Below are 17,647 nucleotides of genomic sequence, written 5' to 3' on the forward strand. Positions count from 1 at the left end.
TCCCAATTCGGGCATTCAGAACATATAGCACGTTGCTGTAAGCAAGCACATTCTCATTCAAAGTTGCAAATTACTATGTAGGAACAAGTTTGTATAGGTATTTCAAAGATGCCCAGAACTGAGCTAAACTTGGTATGTCTCCAACTCCTAGAAATACCTTCATGCCCCAACTCCCTTACTTCCAGCTAGTAAGGATCACATAATTCCTAACAAAGTTTTGACACAGATTCCGAATTCGGGCATTCAGAACATGTAGCACGTTGCTGTAAGCAAGCACATTCTCATTCACAGTTGCAAGTTACTATGTAGGAACAAGTTTGTATAGGTATTTCAAAGATGCCCAGAACTGAGCTAATCGTTGTATGAGTCCAACCTCTAGAAATAACTTCATGCCCCATCTCCCTTACTTCCAGCTAATAAGGATCACATAATTCCTAACAAAGTTTTGAACACAGATTCCAAATTCGGGCATTCAGAACATATAGCACGTTGCTGTAAGCAAGCACATTCTCATTCAAAGATGCAAGTTACTATGTAGTAACAAGTTTGTATAGGTATTTCAAAGATGCCCAGAACTGAGCTAAACTTGGTATGTCTCCAACTCCTAGAAATAACTTCATGCCCCATCTCCATTACTTCCAGCTAGTAAGGATCACATAATTCCTAACAAAGTTTTGACACAGATTCCCAATTCGGGCATTCAGAACATATAGCACGTTGCTGTAAGCAAGCACATTCTCATTCAAAGTTGCAAGTTACTATGTAGGAACAAGTTTGTATAGGTATTTCAAAGATGCCCAGAACAGAACTAAACTTGGTATGTCTCCGACTCCTAGAAATATCTTCATGCCCCATCTCCCTTACTTCCAGCTAGTAAGGATCACATAAATCCTAACAAAGTTTTGACACAGATTCCCACTTCGGGCATTCAGAACATATAGCACGTTGCTGTAAGCAAGCACATTCTCATTCAAAGTTGCAAGTTACTATGTAGGAACAAGTTTGTATAGGTATTTCAAAGATGCCCAGAACTGAGCTAAACGTTGTATGTCTCCAGCTCCTGGAAATAACTTCATGCCCCAACTCCCTTACTTCCAGCTTGTAAGGATCACATAATTCCTACCAAAGTTTTGACACAGATTCCCAATTCGGGCATTCAGAACATATAGCACGTTGCTCTAAGCAAGCACATTCTCATTCAAAGTTGCAAGTTACTATGTAGGAACAAGTTTGTTTAGGTATTCCAAAGATGCCCAGAACTGAGCTAAACTTGGTATGTGTCCAACTCCTAGAAATAACTTCATGCCCCATCTCCCTTACTTCCAGCTAGTAAGGATCACATAATTCCTAACAAAGTTTTGACACAGATTCCCAATTCGGGCATTCAGAACATATAGCACGTTGCTGTAAGCAAGCACATTCTCATTCAAAGTTGCAAGTTACTATGTAGGAACAAGTTTGTATAGGTATTTCAAAGATGCCCAGAACTGAGCTAAACTTGGTATGTGTCCAACCTCTAGAAATAACTTCATGCCCCATCTCCCTTACTTCCAGCTAGTAAGGATCACATAATTCCTAACAACGTTTTGACACAGATTCCCAATTCGGGCATTCAGAACATGTAGCACGTTGCTGTAAGCAAGCACATTCTCATTAAAAGTTGCAAGTTACTATGTAGGAACAAGTTTGTATAGGTATTTCAAAGATGCCCAGAACTGAGCTTAACGTTGTATGTCTCCAACTCCTAGAAATAACTTCATGCCCCATCTCCCTTACTTCTATCTAGTAAGGATCACATAATTTCTAACAAAGTTTTGACACAGATTCCCAATTCGGGCATTCAGAACATATAGCACGTTGCTGTAAGCAAGCACATTCTCATTCAAAGTTGCAAGTTACTATGTAGGAACAAGTTTGTATAGGTATTTCAAAGATGCCCAGAACTGAGCTAAACGTTGTATGTCTCCAACTCCTAGAAATAACTTCATGCCCCATCTCTCTTTCTTCCAGCTAGTAAGGATCACATAATTCCTAACAAAGTTTTGAACACAGATTCCCAATTCGGGCATTCAGAACATATAGCACGTTGCTGTAAGCAAGCACACTCTCATTCATAGATGCAAGTTAATATGTAGGAACAAGTTTGTATAGGTATTTCAAAGATGCCCAGAACTGAGCTAAACTTGGTATGTCTCCAACTCCTAGAAATAACTTCATGCCCCATCTCCCTTACTTCCAGCTCGTAAGGATCACATAATTCCTAACAAAGTTTTGACACAGATTCCGAATTCGGGCATTCAGAACATATAGCAAGTTGCTGTAAGCAAGCACATTCTCATTCAAAGTTGCAAGTTACTATGTAGGAACAAGTTTGTATAGGTATTTCAAAGATGCCCAGAACTGAGCTAAACTTGGTATGTCTCCAACTCCTAGAAATAACTTCATGCCCCATCTCCCTTACTTTCAGCTAGTAAGGATCACATAATTCCTAACAAAGTTTTGACACAGATTCCCACTTCGGGCATTCAGAACATATAGCACGTTGCTGTAAGCAAGCACATTCTCATTCAAAGTTGCAAGTTACTATGTAGGAACAAGTTTGTATAGGTATTTCAAAGATGCCCAGAACTGAGCTAAACTTGGTATGTCTCCAACTCCTAGAAATAACTTCATGCCCCATCTCCCTTACTTCCAGCTAGTAAGGATCACATAATTCCTAACAAAGATTTGACACAGATTCCCACTTCGGGCATTCAGAACATAGAGCACGTTGCTGTAAGCAAGCACATTCTCATTCAAAGTTGCAAGTTACTATGTAGGAACAAGTTTGTATAGGTATTTCAAAGATGCCCAGAACTGAGCTAAACGTTGTATGTCTCCAGCTCCTAGAAATAACTTCATGCCCCAACTCCCTTACTTCCAGCTTGTAAGGATCACATAATTACTAACAAAGATTTGACACAGATTCCCAATTCGGGCATTCAGTACATATAGCACGTTGCTGTAAGCAAGCACATTCTCATTCAAAGTTGCAAGTTACTATGTAGGAACAAGTTTGTATAGGTATTTCAAAGATGCCCAGAACTGAGCTAAACTTGGTATGTCTCCAACTCCTAGAAATAACTTCATGCCCCATCTCCCTTACTTCCAGCTAGTAAGGATCACATAATTCCTAACAAAGTTTTGAAACAGATTCAAAATTCGGGCATTCAGAACATATAGCACGTTGCTGTAAGCAAGCACATTCTGATTCAACGTTGCAAGTTACTATGTAGGAACAAGTTTGTATAGGTATTTCAAAGATGCCCAGAACTGAGCTAAACTTGGTATGTCTCCAACTCCTAGAAATAACTTCATGCCCCATCTCCGTTACTTCCAGCTAGTAAGGATCACATAATTCCTAACAAAGTTTTGACACAGATTCCCACTTCGGGCATTCAGAACATATAGCACGTTGCTGTAAGCAAGCACATTCTCATTCAAAGTTGCAAGTTACTATGTAGGAACAAGTTTGTATAGGTATTTCAAAGATACCCAGAACTGAGCTAAACTTGGTATGTCTCCAACTCCTAGAAATAACTTCATGCCCCAACTCCCTTACTTCCAGCTAGTAAGGATCACATAATTCCTAACAATGTTTTGACACAGATTCCCACTTCGGGCATTCAGAACATATAGCACGTTGCTGTAAGCAAGCACATTCTCATTCAAAGTTGCAAGTTACTATGTAGAAACAAGTTTGTATAGGTATTTCAAAGATGCCCAGAACTGAGCTAAACGTTGTATGTCTCCAGCTCCTGGAAATAACTTCATCCCCCAACTCCCTTACTTCCAGCTTGTAAGGATCACATAATTCCTAACAAAGATTTGACACAGATTCCCAATTCGGGCATTCAGAACATATAGCACGTTGCTGTAAGCAAGCACATTCTCATTCAAAGTTGCAAGTTACTATGTAGGAACAAGTTTGTATAGGTATTTCAAAGATGCCCAGAACTGAGCTAAACTTGGTATGTCTCCAACTCCTAGAAATAACTTCATGCCCCATCTCCCTTTCTTCCATCTAGTAAGGATCACATAATTCCTAACAAAGTTATGACATAGATTCCCAATTCGGGCATTCAGAACATATAGCACGTTGCTGTAAGCAGTGCACATTCTCATTCAAAGTTGCAAGTTACTATGTAGGAACAAGTTTGTATAGGTATTTCAAAGATGCCCAGAACTGAGCTAAACTTGGTATGTCTCCAACTCCTAGAAATAACTTCATGCCCCATCTCCCTTTCTTCCATCTAGTAAGGATCACATAATTCCTAACAAAGTTTTGACACAGATTCCCACTTCGGGCATTCAGAACATATAGCACGTTGCTGTAAGCAAGCACATTCTCATTCAAAGTTGCAAGTTACTATGTAGGAACAAGTTTGTATAGGTATTTCAAAGATGCCCAGAACTGAGCTAAACGTTGTATGTCTCCAACTCCTAGAAATAACTGCATGCCCCATCACACTTACTTCCAGCTAGTAAGGATCACATAATTCCTAACAAAGTTTTGAAACAGATTCCCAATTCGGGCATTCAGAACATATAGCACGTTGCTGTAAGCAAGCACATTCTCATTCAAAGTTGCAAATTACTATGTAGGAACAAGTTTGTATAGGTATTTCAAAGATGCCCAGAACTGAGCTAAACTTGGTATGTCTCCAACTCCTAGAAATACCTTCATGCCCCAACTCCCTTACTTCCAGCTAGTAAGGATCACATAATTCCTAACAAAGTTTTGACACAGATTCCGAATTCGGGCATTCAGAACATGTAGCACGTTGCTGTAAGCAAGCACATTCTCATTCACAGTTGCAAGTTACTATGTAGGAACAAGTTTGTATAGGTATTTCAAAGATGCCCAGAACTGAGCTAATCGTTGTATGAGTCCAACCTCTAGAAATAACTTCATGCCCCATCTCCCTTACTTCCAGCTAATAAGGATCACATAATTCCTAACAAAGTTTTGAACGCAGATTCCAAATTCGGGCATTCAGAACATATAGCACGTTGCTGTAAGCAAGCACATTCTCATTCAAAGATGCAAGTTACTATGTAGTAACAAGTTTGTATAGGTATTTCAAAGATGCCCAGAACTGAGCTAAACTTGGTATGTCTCCAACTCCTAGAAATAACTTCATGCCCCATCTCCATTACTTCCAGCTAGTAAGGATCACATAATTCCTAACAAAGTTTTGACACAGATTCCCAATTCGGGCATTCAGAACATATAGCACGTTGCTGTAAGCAAGCACATTCTCATTCAAAGTTGCAAGTTACTATGTAGGAACAAGTTTGTATAGGTATTTCAAAGATGCCCAGAACAGAGCTAAACTTGGTATGTGTCCAACTCCTAGAAATATCTTCATGCCCCATCTCCCTTACTTCCAGCTAGTAAGGATCACATAATTCCTAACAAAGTTTTGACACAGATTCCCACTTCGGGCATTCAGAACATATAGCACGTTGCTGTAAGCAAGCACATTCTCATTCAAAGTTGCAAGTTACTATGTAGGAACAAGTTTGTATAGGTATTTCAAAGATGCCCAGAACAGAGCTAAACGTTGTATGTCTCCAGCTCCTAGAACTAACTTCATGCCCCAACTCCCTTACTTCCAGCTTGTAAGGATCACATAATTTCTAACAAAGATTTGACACAGATTCCCAATTCGGGCATTCAGAACATATAGCACCTTGCTGTAAGCAAGGACATTCTCATTCAAAGTTGCAAGTTACTATGTAGGAACAAGTTTGTATAGGTATTTCAAAGATGCCCAGAACTGAGCTAAACTTTGTATGTCTCCAACTCCTAGAAATAACTTCATGCCCCATCTCCCTTACTTCCAGCTAGTAAGGATCACATGATTCCTAACAAAGTTTTGACACAAATTCCCAATTCGGGCATTCAGAACATATAGCACAATGCTGTAAGCAAGCACATTCTCATTCAAAGTTGCAAGTTACTATGTAGGAACAAGTTTGTATAGGTATTTCAAAGATGCCCAGAACTGAGCTAAACTTGGTATGTCTCCCACTCCTAGAAATAACTACATGCCCCATCTCCGTTACTTCCAGCTAGTAAGGATCACATAATTCCTAACAAAGTTTTGACACAGATTCCCAATTCGGGCATTCAGAACATATAGCACGTTGCTGTAAGCAAGCACATTCTCATTCAACGTTGCAAGTTACTATGTAGGAACAAGTTTGTATAGGTATTTCAAAGATGCCCAGAACTGAGCTAAACTTCGTATGTCTCCAACTCCTACAAATAACTTCATGCCCCAACTCCCTTACTTCCAGCTAGTAAGGATCACATAATTCCTAACAAAGTTTTGAACACAGATTCCAAATTCGGGCATTCAGAACATATAGCACGTTGCTGTAAGCAAGCACATTCTCATTCACAGTTGCAAGTTACTATGTAGGAACAAGTTTGTATAGGTATTTCAAAGATGCCCAGAACTGAGCTAAACGTTGTATGTGTCCAACATCTAGAAATAACTTCATGCCCCATCTCCCTTACTTCCAGCTATTAAGGATCACATAATTCCTAACAAAGTTTTGACACAGATTTCCAATTCGGGCATTCAGAGCACATAGCACGTTGCTGTAAGCAAGCACATTCTCATTCAAAGTTGCAAGTTACTATGTAGGAACAAGTTTGTATAGGTATTTCAAAGACGCCCAGAACTGCGCTAAACTTGGTATGTCTGTAACTCCTAGAAATAACTTCATGCCCCATCTCCCTTACTTCCAGATAGTAAGGATCACATAATTCCTAACAAAGTTTTAACACAGATTCCCAATTCGGGCATTCAGAACATATAGCACAATGCTGTAAGCAAGCACATTCTCATTCAAAGTTGCAAGTTACTATGTAGGAACAAGTTTGTATAGGTATTTCAAAGATGCCCAGAACTGAGCTAAACGTTGTATGTCTCCAACTCCTAGAAATAACTTCATGCCCCATCTCCCTTACTTCCATCTAGTAAGGATCACATAATTCCTAACAAAGTTTTGACACAGATTCCCAATTCGGGCATTCAGAACATATAGCACAATGCTGTAAGCAAGCACATTCTCATTCAAAGTTGCAAGTTACTATGTAGGAACAAGTTTGTATAGGTATTTCAAAGATGCCCAGAACTGAGCTAAACGTTGTATGTGTCCAACCTCTAAAAATAACTTCATGCCCGATCTCCATTACTTCCATTTGGTAAGGTTCACATAATTCCTAACAAAATTTTGACACAGATTCCCAATTCGGGCATTCAGAACATATAGCACGTTGCTGTAAGCTAGCACATTCTCCTTCACAGTTGCAAGTTAGTATGTAGGAACAAGTTTGTATAGGTATTTCAAAGATGCCCAGAAGTGAGCTAAACGTTGTATGTCTCCAACTCCTAGAAATAACTTCATGCCCCATCTCCCTTACTTCCATCTAGTAAGGATCACATAATTCCTAACAAAGTTTTGACACAGATTCCCAATTCGGACATTCAGAACATATAGCACAATGCTGTAAGCAAGCACATTCTCATTCAAAGTTGCAAGTTACTATGTAGGAACAAGTTTGTAGAGGTATTTCAAAGATGCCCAGAACTGAGCTAAACGTTGTATGTGTCCAACCTCTAGAAATAACTTCATGCCCGATCTCCATTACTTCCATCTAGTAAGGTTCACATAATTCCTAACAAAATTTTGACACAGATTCCCAATTCGGGCATTCAGAACATATAGCACGTTGCTGTAAGCAAGCACATTCTCATTCAAAGTTGCAAGTTACTATGTAGGAACAAGTTTGTATAGGTATTTCAAAGATGCCCAGAACTGAGCTAAACTTAGTATGTGTCCAACTCCTAGAAATAACTTCATGCCCCAACTCCCTTACTTCCAGCTAGTAAGGATCACATAATTCCTAACAAAGTTTTGACACAGATTCCCAATTCGGGCATTCAGAACATATAGCACGTTGCTGTAAGCAAGCACATTCTCATTCAAAGTTGCAAGTTACTATATAGGATCAAGTTTGTATAGGTATTTCAAAGATGCCCAGAACTGAGCTAAACTTGGTATGTGTCCAACCTCTAGAAATAACTTGATGCCCCATCTCCCATACTTCCAGCTAGTAAGGATCACATAATTCCTAACAAAGTTTTGACACAGATTCCCAATTCGGGCATTCAGAACATGTAGGACGTTGCTGTAAGCAAGCACATTCTCATTCAAAGTTGCAAGTTACTATGTAGGAACAAGTTTGTATAGGTATTTCAAAGATGCCCAGAACTGAGCTTAACGTTGTATGTCTCCAACTCCCAGAAATAACTTCATGCCCCATCTCCCTTACTTACATCTAGTAAGGATCACATAATTTCTAACAAAGTTTTGACACAGATTCCCAATTCGGGCATTCAGAACATATAGCAAAATGCTGTAAGCAAGCACATTCTCATTCAAAGTTGCAAGTTACTATGTAGGATCAAGTTTGTATAGGTATTTCAAAGATGCCCAGAACTGAGCTAAACGTTGTATGTGTCCAACCTCTAGAAATAACTTCATGCCCGATCTCCATTACTTCCATCTAGTATGGATCACATAATTCCTACCAAAGTTTTGACACAGATTCCCAATTCGGGCATTCAGAACATATAGCACGTTGCTGTAAGCAAGCACATTCTCATTCAAAGTTGCAAGTTACTATGTAGGAACAAGTTTGTATAGGTTTTTCAAAGATGCCCAGAACTGAGCTAAACTTGGTATGTCTCCAACTCCTAGAAATAACTTCATGCCCCAACTCCCTTACTTCCAGCTAGTAAGGATCACATAATTCCTAACAAAGTTTTGACACAGATTCCCAATTCGGGCATTCAGAACATATAGCACGTTGCTGTAAGCAAGCACATTCTCATTCAAAGTTGCAAGTTACTATGTAGGAACAAGTTTGTATAGGTATTTCAAAGATGCCCAGAACTGAGCTAAACTTGGTATGTGTCCAACCTCTAGAAATAACTTCATGCCCCATCTCCCATACTTCCAGCTAGTAAGGATCACATAATTCCTAACAAAGTTTTGACACAGATTCCCAATTCGGGCATTCAGAACATGTAGCACGTTGCTGTAAGCTAGCACATTCTCATTCAAAGTTGCAAGTTACTATGTAGGAACAAGTTTGTATAGGTATTTCAAAGATGCCCAGAACTGAGCTAAACTTGGTATGTGTCCAACTCCTAGAAATAACTTCATGCCCCAACTCCCTTACTTCCAGCTAGTAAGGATCACATATTTCCTAACAACGTTTTGACACAGATTCCCAATTCGGGCATTCAGAACATATAGCACGTTGCTGTAAACAAGCACATTCTCATTCAAAGTTGCAAGTTACTATGTAGGCACAAGTTTGTATAGGTATTTCAAAGATGCCCAGAACTGAGCTAAACGTTGTATGTGTCCAACCTCTAGAAATAACTTCATGCCCGATCTCCATTACTTCCATCTAGTAAGGATCACATAATTCCTACCAAAGTTTTGACACAGATTCCCAATTCGGGCATTCAGAACATATAGCACGTTGCTGTAAGCAAGCACATTCTCATTCAAAGTTGCAAGTTACTATGTAGGAACAAGTTTGTATAGGTATTTCAAAGATGCCCAGAACTGAGCTAAACTTGGTATGTGTCCAACCTCTAGAAATAACTTCATGCCCCATCTCCCATACTTCCAGCTAGTAAGGATCACATAATTCCTAACAATGTTTTGACACAGACTCCCAATTCGGGCATTCAGAACATGTAGCACGTTGCTGTAAGCTAGCACATTCTCATTCAAAGTTGCAAGTTACTATGTAGGAACAAGTTTGTATAGGTATTTCAAAGATGCCCAGAACTGAGCTTAACGTTGTATGTCTCCAACTCCCAGAAATAACTTCATGCCCCATCTCCCTTGCTTCTATCTAGTAAGGATCACATAATTTCAAACAAAGTTTTGACACAGATTCCCAATTCGGGCATTCAGAACATATAGCACGTTGCTGTAAGCAAGCACATTCTCATTCAAAGTTGCAAGTTACTATGTAGGAACAAGTTTGTATAGGTATTTCAAAGATGCCCAGAACTGAGCTAAACGTTGTAGGTCTCCAACTCCTAGAAATAACTTCATGCCCCATCTCCCTTTCTTCCAGCTAGTAAGGATCACATAATTCCTAACACAGTTTTGAACACAGATTCCCAATTCGGGCATTCAGAACATATAGCACGTTGCTGTAAGCAAGCACATTCTCATTCAAAGATGCAAGTTACTATGTAGGAACAAGTTTGTATAGGTATTTCAAAGATGCCCAGAACAGAGCTAAACTTGGTATGTCTCCAACTCCTAGAAATAACTTCATGCCCCATCTCCCTTACTTCCAGCTAGTAAGGATCACATAATTCCTAACAAAGTTTTGACACAGATTCCCAATTCGGGCATTCAGAACATATAGCACGTTGCTGTAAGCAAGCACATTCTCATTCAAAGTTGCAAGTTACTATGTAGGAACAAGTTTGTATAGCTGTTTCAAAGATGCCCAGAACTGAGCTAAACTTGGTATGTCTCCAACTCCTAGAAATAACTTCATGCCCCATCTCCCTTACTTCCAGCTTGTAAGGATCACATAATTCCTAACAAAGTTTTGACACAGATTCCCACTTCGGGCATTCAGAACATATAGCACGTTGCTGTAAGCAAGCACATTCTCATTCACAGTTGCAAGTTACTATGTAGGAACAAGTTTGTATAGGTATTTCAAAGATGCCCAGATCTGAGCTTAACGTTGTATGTCTCCAACTCCCAGAAATAACTTCATGCCCCATCTCCCTTACTTCTATCTAGTAAGGATCACATAATTTCTAACAAAGTTTTGACACAGATTCCCAATTCGGGCATTCAGAACATATAGCACGTTGCTGTAAGCAAGCACATTCTCATTCACTGTTGCAAGTTACTATGTAGGAACAAGTTTGTATAGGGATTTCAAAGATGCCCAGAACTGAGCTAAACGTTGTAGGTCTCCAACTCCTAGAAATAACTTCATGCCCCATCTCCCTTTCTTCCAGCTAGTAAGGATCACATAATTCCTAACACAGTTTTGAACACAGATTCCCAAATCGGGCATTCAGAACATATAGCACGTTGCTGTAAGCAAGCACATTCTCATTCAAAGATGCAAGTTACTATGTAGGAACAAGTTTGTATAGGTATTTCAAAGATGCCCAGAACTGAGCTAAACTTGGTATGTCTCCAACTCCTAGAAATAACTTCATGCCCCATCTCACTTACTTCCAGCTAGTAAGGATCACATAATTCCTAACAAAGTTTTGACACAGATTCCCAATTCGGGCATTCAGAACATATAGCACGTTTCTGTAAGCAAGCACATTCTCATTCAAAGTTGCAAGTTACTATGTAGGAACAAGTTTGTATAGCTGTTTCAAAGATGCCCAGAACAGAGCTAAACTTGGTATGTCTCCAACTCCTAGAAATAACTTCATGCCCCATCTCCCTTACTTCCAGCTTGTAAGGATCACATAATTCCTAACAAAGTTTTGACACAGATTCCCACTTCGGGCATTCAGAACATATAGCACGTTGCTGTAAGCAAGCACATTCTCATTCACAGTTGCAAGTTACTATATAGGAACAAGTTTGTATAGGTATTTCAAAGATGCCCAGAACTGAGCTAAACTTGGTATGTCTCCAACTCCTAGAAATAACTTCATGCCCCATCTCCCTTACTTCCAGCTAGTAAGGATCACATAATTCCTAACAATGTTTTGACACAGATTCCCACTTCGGGCATTCAGAACATATAGCACGTTGCTGTAAGCAAGCACATTCTCATTCAAAGTTGCAAGTTACTATGTAGGAACAAGTTTGTATAGGTATTTCAAAGATGCCCAGAACTGAGCTGAACTTGGTATGTCTCCAGCTCCTAGAAATAACTTCATGCCCCAACTCCCTTACTTCCAGCTAGTAAGGATCACATAATTCCTAACAAAGTTTTGACACAGATTCCGAATTCGGGCATTCAGAACATGTAGCACGTTGCTGTAAGCAAGCACATTCTCATTCACAGTTGCAAGTTACTATGTAGGAACAAGTTTGTATAGGTATTTCAAAGATGCCCAGAACTTAGCTAAACGTTGTATGAGTCCAACCTCTAGAAATAACTTCATGCCCCATCTCCCTTACTTCCAGCTAATAAGGATCACATAATTCCTAACAAAGTTTTGAACGCAGATTCCCAATTCGGGCATTCAGAACATATAGCACGTTGCTGTAAGCAAGCACATTCTCATTCAAAGATGCAAGTTACTATGTAGGAACAAGTTTGTATAGGTATTTCAAAGATGCCCAGAACTGAGCTAAACTTGGTATGTCTCCAACTCCTAGAAATAACTTCATGCCCCATCTCCATTACGTCCAGCGAGTAAGGATCACATAATTCCTAACAAAGTTTTGACACAGATTCCCAATTCGGGCATTCAGAACATATAGCACGTTGCTGTAAGCAAGCACATTCTCATTTAAAGTTGCAAGTTACTATGTAGGAACAAGTTTGTATAGGTATTTCAAAGATGCCCAGAACTGAGCTAAACTTGGTATGTGTCCAACTCCTAGAAATATCTTCATGCCCCATCTCCCTTACTTCCAGCTAGTAAGGATCACATAATTCCTAACAAAGTTTTGACACAGATTCCCACTTCGGGCATTCAGAACATATAACACGTTGCTGTAAGCAAGCACATTCTCATTCAAAGTTGCAAGTTACTATGTAGGAACAAGTTTGTATAGGTATTTCAAAGATGCCCAGAGCTGAGCTAAACGTTGTATGTCTCCAGCTCCTAGAACTAACTTCATGCCCCAACTCCCTTACTTCCAGCTTGTAAGGATCACATAATTTCTAACAAAGATTTGACACAGATTCCCAATTCGGGCATTCAGAACATATAGCACGTTGCTGTAAGCAATGACATTCTCATTCAAAGTTGCAAGTTACTATGTACGAACAAGTTTGTATAGGTATTTCAAAGATGCCCAGAACTGAGCTAAACGTTGTATGTCTCCAACTCCTAGAAATAACTTCATGCCCCATCTCCCTTACTTCCAGCTAGTAAGGATCACATAATTCCTAACAAAGTTTTGACACAAATTCCCAATTCGGGCATTCAGAACATATAGCACAATGCTGTAAGCAAGCATATTCTCATTCAAAGTTGAAAGTTACTATGTAGGAACAAGTTTGTATAGGTATTTCAAAGATGCCCAGAACTGAGCTCAACGTTGTATGTCTCCAACTCCCAGAAATAACTTCATGCCCCATCTCCCTTACTTCCATCTAGTAAGGATCACATAATTTCTAACAAACTTTTGACACAGATTCCCAATTCGGGCATTCAGAACATATAGCACGTTGCTGTAAGCAAGCACATTCTCATACAAAGTTGCAAGTTACTATGTAGGAACAAGTTTGTAAAGGTATTTCAAAGATGCCTAGAACTGAGCTGAACGTTGTATGTCTCCAACTCCTAGAAATAACTGCATGCCCCATCACCCTTACTTCCAGCTAGTAAGGATCACATAATTCCTAACAAAGTTTTGACACAGATTCCCAATTCGGGCATTCAGAACATATAGCACGTTGCTGTAAGCAAGCACATTCTCATTCAAAGTTGCAAGTTACTATGTAGGAACAAGTTTGTATAGGTATTTCAAAGATGCCCAGAACTGAGCTAAACTTGGTATGTCTCCAACTCCTAGAAATAACTTCATGCCCCAACTCCCTTACTTCCAGCTAGTAAGGATCACATAATTCCTAACAAAGTTTTGACACAGATTCCGAATTCGGGCATTCAGAACATGTAGCACGTTGCTGTAAGCAAGCACATTCTCTTTCACAGTTGCAAGTTACTATGTAGGAACAAGTTTGTATAGGTATTTCAAAGATGCCCAGAACTGAGCTAAACGTTGTATGAGTCCAACCTCTAGAAATAACTTCATGCCCCATTTCCCTTACTTCCAGCTAGTAAGGATCACATAATTCCTAACAAAGTTTTGAACGCAGATTCCCAATTCGGGCATTCAGAACATATAGCACGTTGCTGTAAGGAAGCACATTCTCATTCAAAGATGCAAGTTACTATGTAGGAACAAGTTTGTATAGGTATTTCAAAGATGCCCAGAACTGAGCTAAACTTGGTATGTCTCCAATTCCTAGAAATAACTTCATGCCCCATCTCCATTACTTCCAGCTAGTAAGGATCACATAATTCCTAACAAAGATTTGACACAGATTCCCAATTCGGGCATTCAGAACATATAGCACGTTGCTGTAAGCAAGCACATTCTCATTCAAAGTTGCAAGTTACTATGTAGGAACAAGTTTGTATAGGTATTTCAAAGATGCCCAGAACTGAGCTAAACTTGGTATGTGTCCAACTCCTAGAAATATCTTCATGCCCCATCTCCCTTACTTCCAGCTAGTAAGGATCACATAATTCCTAACAAAGTTTTGACACAGATTCCCACTTCGGTCATTCAGAACATATAGCACGTTGCTGTAAGCAAGCACATTCTCATTCAAAGTTGCAAGTTACTATGTAGGAACAAGTTTGTATAGGTATTTCAAAGATGCCCAGAACTGAGCTAAACGTTGTATGTCTCCAACTCCTAGAAATAACTGCATGCCCCATCACCCTTACTTCCAGCTAGTAAGGATCACATAATTCCTAACAAAGTTTTGACACAGATTCCCAATTCGGGCATTCAGAACATATAGCACGTTGCTGTAAGCAAGCACATTCTCATTCAAAGTTGCAAGTTACTATGTAGGAACAAGTTTGTATAGGTATTTCAAAGATGCCCAGAACTGAGCTAAACGTTGTATGTCTCCAGCTCCTAGAAATAACTTCATGCCCCAACTCCCTTACTTCCAGCTTGTAAGGATCACATAATTTCTAACAAAGATTTGACACAGATTCCCAATTCGGGCATTCAGAACATATAGCACAATGCTGTAAGCAAGCATATTCTCATTCAAAGTTGCAAGTTACTATGTAGGAACAAGTTTGTATAGGTATTTCAAATATGCCCAGAACTGAGCTAAACGTTGTATGTCTCCAACTCCTAGAAATAACTGCATGCCCCATCACCCTTACTTCCAGCTAGTAAGGATCACATAATTCCTAACAAAGTTTTGACACAGATTCCCAATTCGGGCATTCAGAACATATAGCACGTTGCTGTAAGCAAGCACATTCTCATTCAAAGTTGCAAGTTTCTATGTAGGAACAAGTTTGTATAGGTATTTCAAAGATGTCCAGAACTGAGCTAAACTTGGTATGTGTCCAACCTCTAGAAATAACTTCATACCCCATCTCCCATACTTCCAGCTAGTAAGGATCACATAATTCCTAACAAAGTTTTGACACAGATTCCGAATTCGGGCATTCAGAACATGTAGCACGTTGCTGTAAGCAAGCACATTCTCATTCACAGTTGCAAGTTACTATGTAGGAACAAGTTTGTATAGGTATTTCAAAGATGCCCAGAACTTAGCTAAATGTTGTATGAGTCCAACCTCTAGATATAACTTCATGCCCCATCTCCCTTACTTCCAGCTAGTAAGGATCACATAATTCCTAACAAACTTTTGAACGCAGATTCCCAATTCGGGCATTCAGAACATATAGCACGTTGCTGTAAGCAAGCACATTCTCATTCAAAGTTGCAAGTTACTATGTAGGAACAAGTTTGTATAGGTATTTCAAAGATGCCCAGAACTGAGCTAAACTTGGTATGTCTCCAACTCCTAGAAATAACTTCATGCCCCATCTTCATTACTTCCAGCTAGTAAGGATCACATAATTCCTAACAAAGTTTTGACACAGATTCCCAATTCGGGCATTCAGAACATATAGCACGTTGCTGTAAGCAAGCACATTCTCATTCAAAGTTGCAAGTTACTATGTAGGAACAAGTTTGTATAGGTATTTCAAAGATGCCCAGAACTGACCTAAACTTGGTATGTGTCCAACTCCTAGAAATATCTTCATGCCCCATCTCACTTACTTCCAGCTAGTAAGGATCACATAATTCCTAACAAAGTTTTGACACAGATTCCCACTTCGGGCATTCAGAACATATAGCACGTTGCTGTAAGCAAGCAGATTCTCATTCAAAGTTGCAAGTTACCATGTAGGAACAAGTTTGTATAGGTATTTCAAAGATGCCCAGAACTGAGCTAAACGTTGTATGTCTTCAACTCCTAGAAATAACTGCATGCCCCATCACCCTTACTTCCAGCTAGTAAGGATCACATAATTCCTAACAAATTTTTGACACAGATTCCCAATTCGGGCATTCAGAACATATAGCACGTTGCTGTAAGCAAGCACATTCTCATTCAAAGTTGCAAGTTACTATGTAGGAACAAGTTTGTATAGGTATTTCAAAGATGCCCAGAACTGAGCTAAACTTGGTATGTGTCCAACTCCTAGAAATATCTTCATGCCCCATCTCCCTTACTTCCAGCTACTAAGGATCACATAATTCCTAACAAAGTTTTGACACAGATTCCCACTTCGGGCATTCAGAACATATAGCACGTTGCTGTAAGCAAGCAGATTCTCATTCAAAGTTGCAAGTTACCATGTAGGAACAAGTTTGTATAGGTATTTCAAAGATGCCCAGAACTGAGCTAAACGTTGTATGTCTCCAACTCCTAGAAATAACTGCATGCCCCATCACCCTTACTTCCAGCTAGTAAGGATCACATAATTCCTAACAAAGTTTTGACACAGATTCCCAATTCGGGCATTCAGTACATATAGCACGTTGCTGTAAGCAAGCACATTCTCATTCAAAGTTGCAAGTTACTATGTAGGAACAAGTTTGTATAGGTATTTCAAAGATGCCCAGAACTGAGCTAAACTTGGTATGTCTCCAACTCCTAGAAATAACTTCATGCCCATGCTCCCTTACTTCCAGCTAGTAAGGATCACATAATTCCTAACAAAGTTTTGACACAGATTCCGAATTCGGGCATTCAGAACATGTAGCACGTTGCTGTAAGCAAGCACATTCTCATTCACAGTTGCAAGTTACTATGTAGGAACAAGTTTGTATAGGTATTTCAAAGATGCCCAGAACTGAGCTAAACGTTGTATGAGTCCAACCTCTAGAAATAACTTCATGCCCCATCTCCCTTACTTCCAGCTAGTAAGGATCACATAATTCCTAACAAAGTTTTGAACGCAGATTCCCAACTCGGGCATTCAGAACATATAGCACGTTGCTGTAAGCAAGCACATTCTCATTCAAAGATGCAAGTTACTATGTAGGAACAAGTTTGTGTAGGTATTTCAAAGATGCCCAGAACTGAGCTAAACTTGGTATGTCTCCAACTCCTAGAAATAACTTCATGCCCCATCTCCATTACTTCCAGCTAGTAAGGCTCACATAATTCCTAACAAAGTTTTGACACAGATTCCCAATTCGGGCATTCAGAACATATAGCACGTTGCTGTAAGCAAGCACATTCTCATTCAAAGTTGCAAGTTACTATGTA

This window comes from Diceros bicornis, chromosome 17, assembly GCF_020826845.1.
Source record: "Diceros bicornis minor isolate mBicDic1 chromosome 17, mDicBic1.mat.cur, whole genome shotgun sequence".
NCBI classification, from domain to species: Eukaryota; Metazoa; Chordata; class Mammalia; order Perissodactyla; family Rhinocerotidae; genus Diceros; species Diceros bicornis.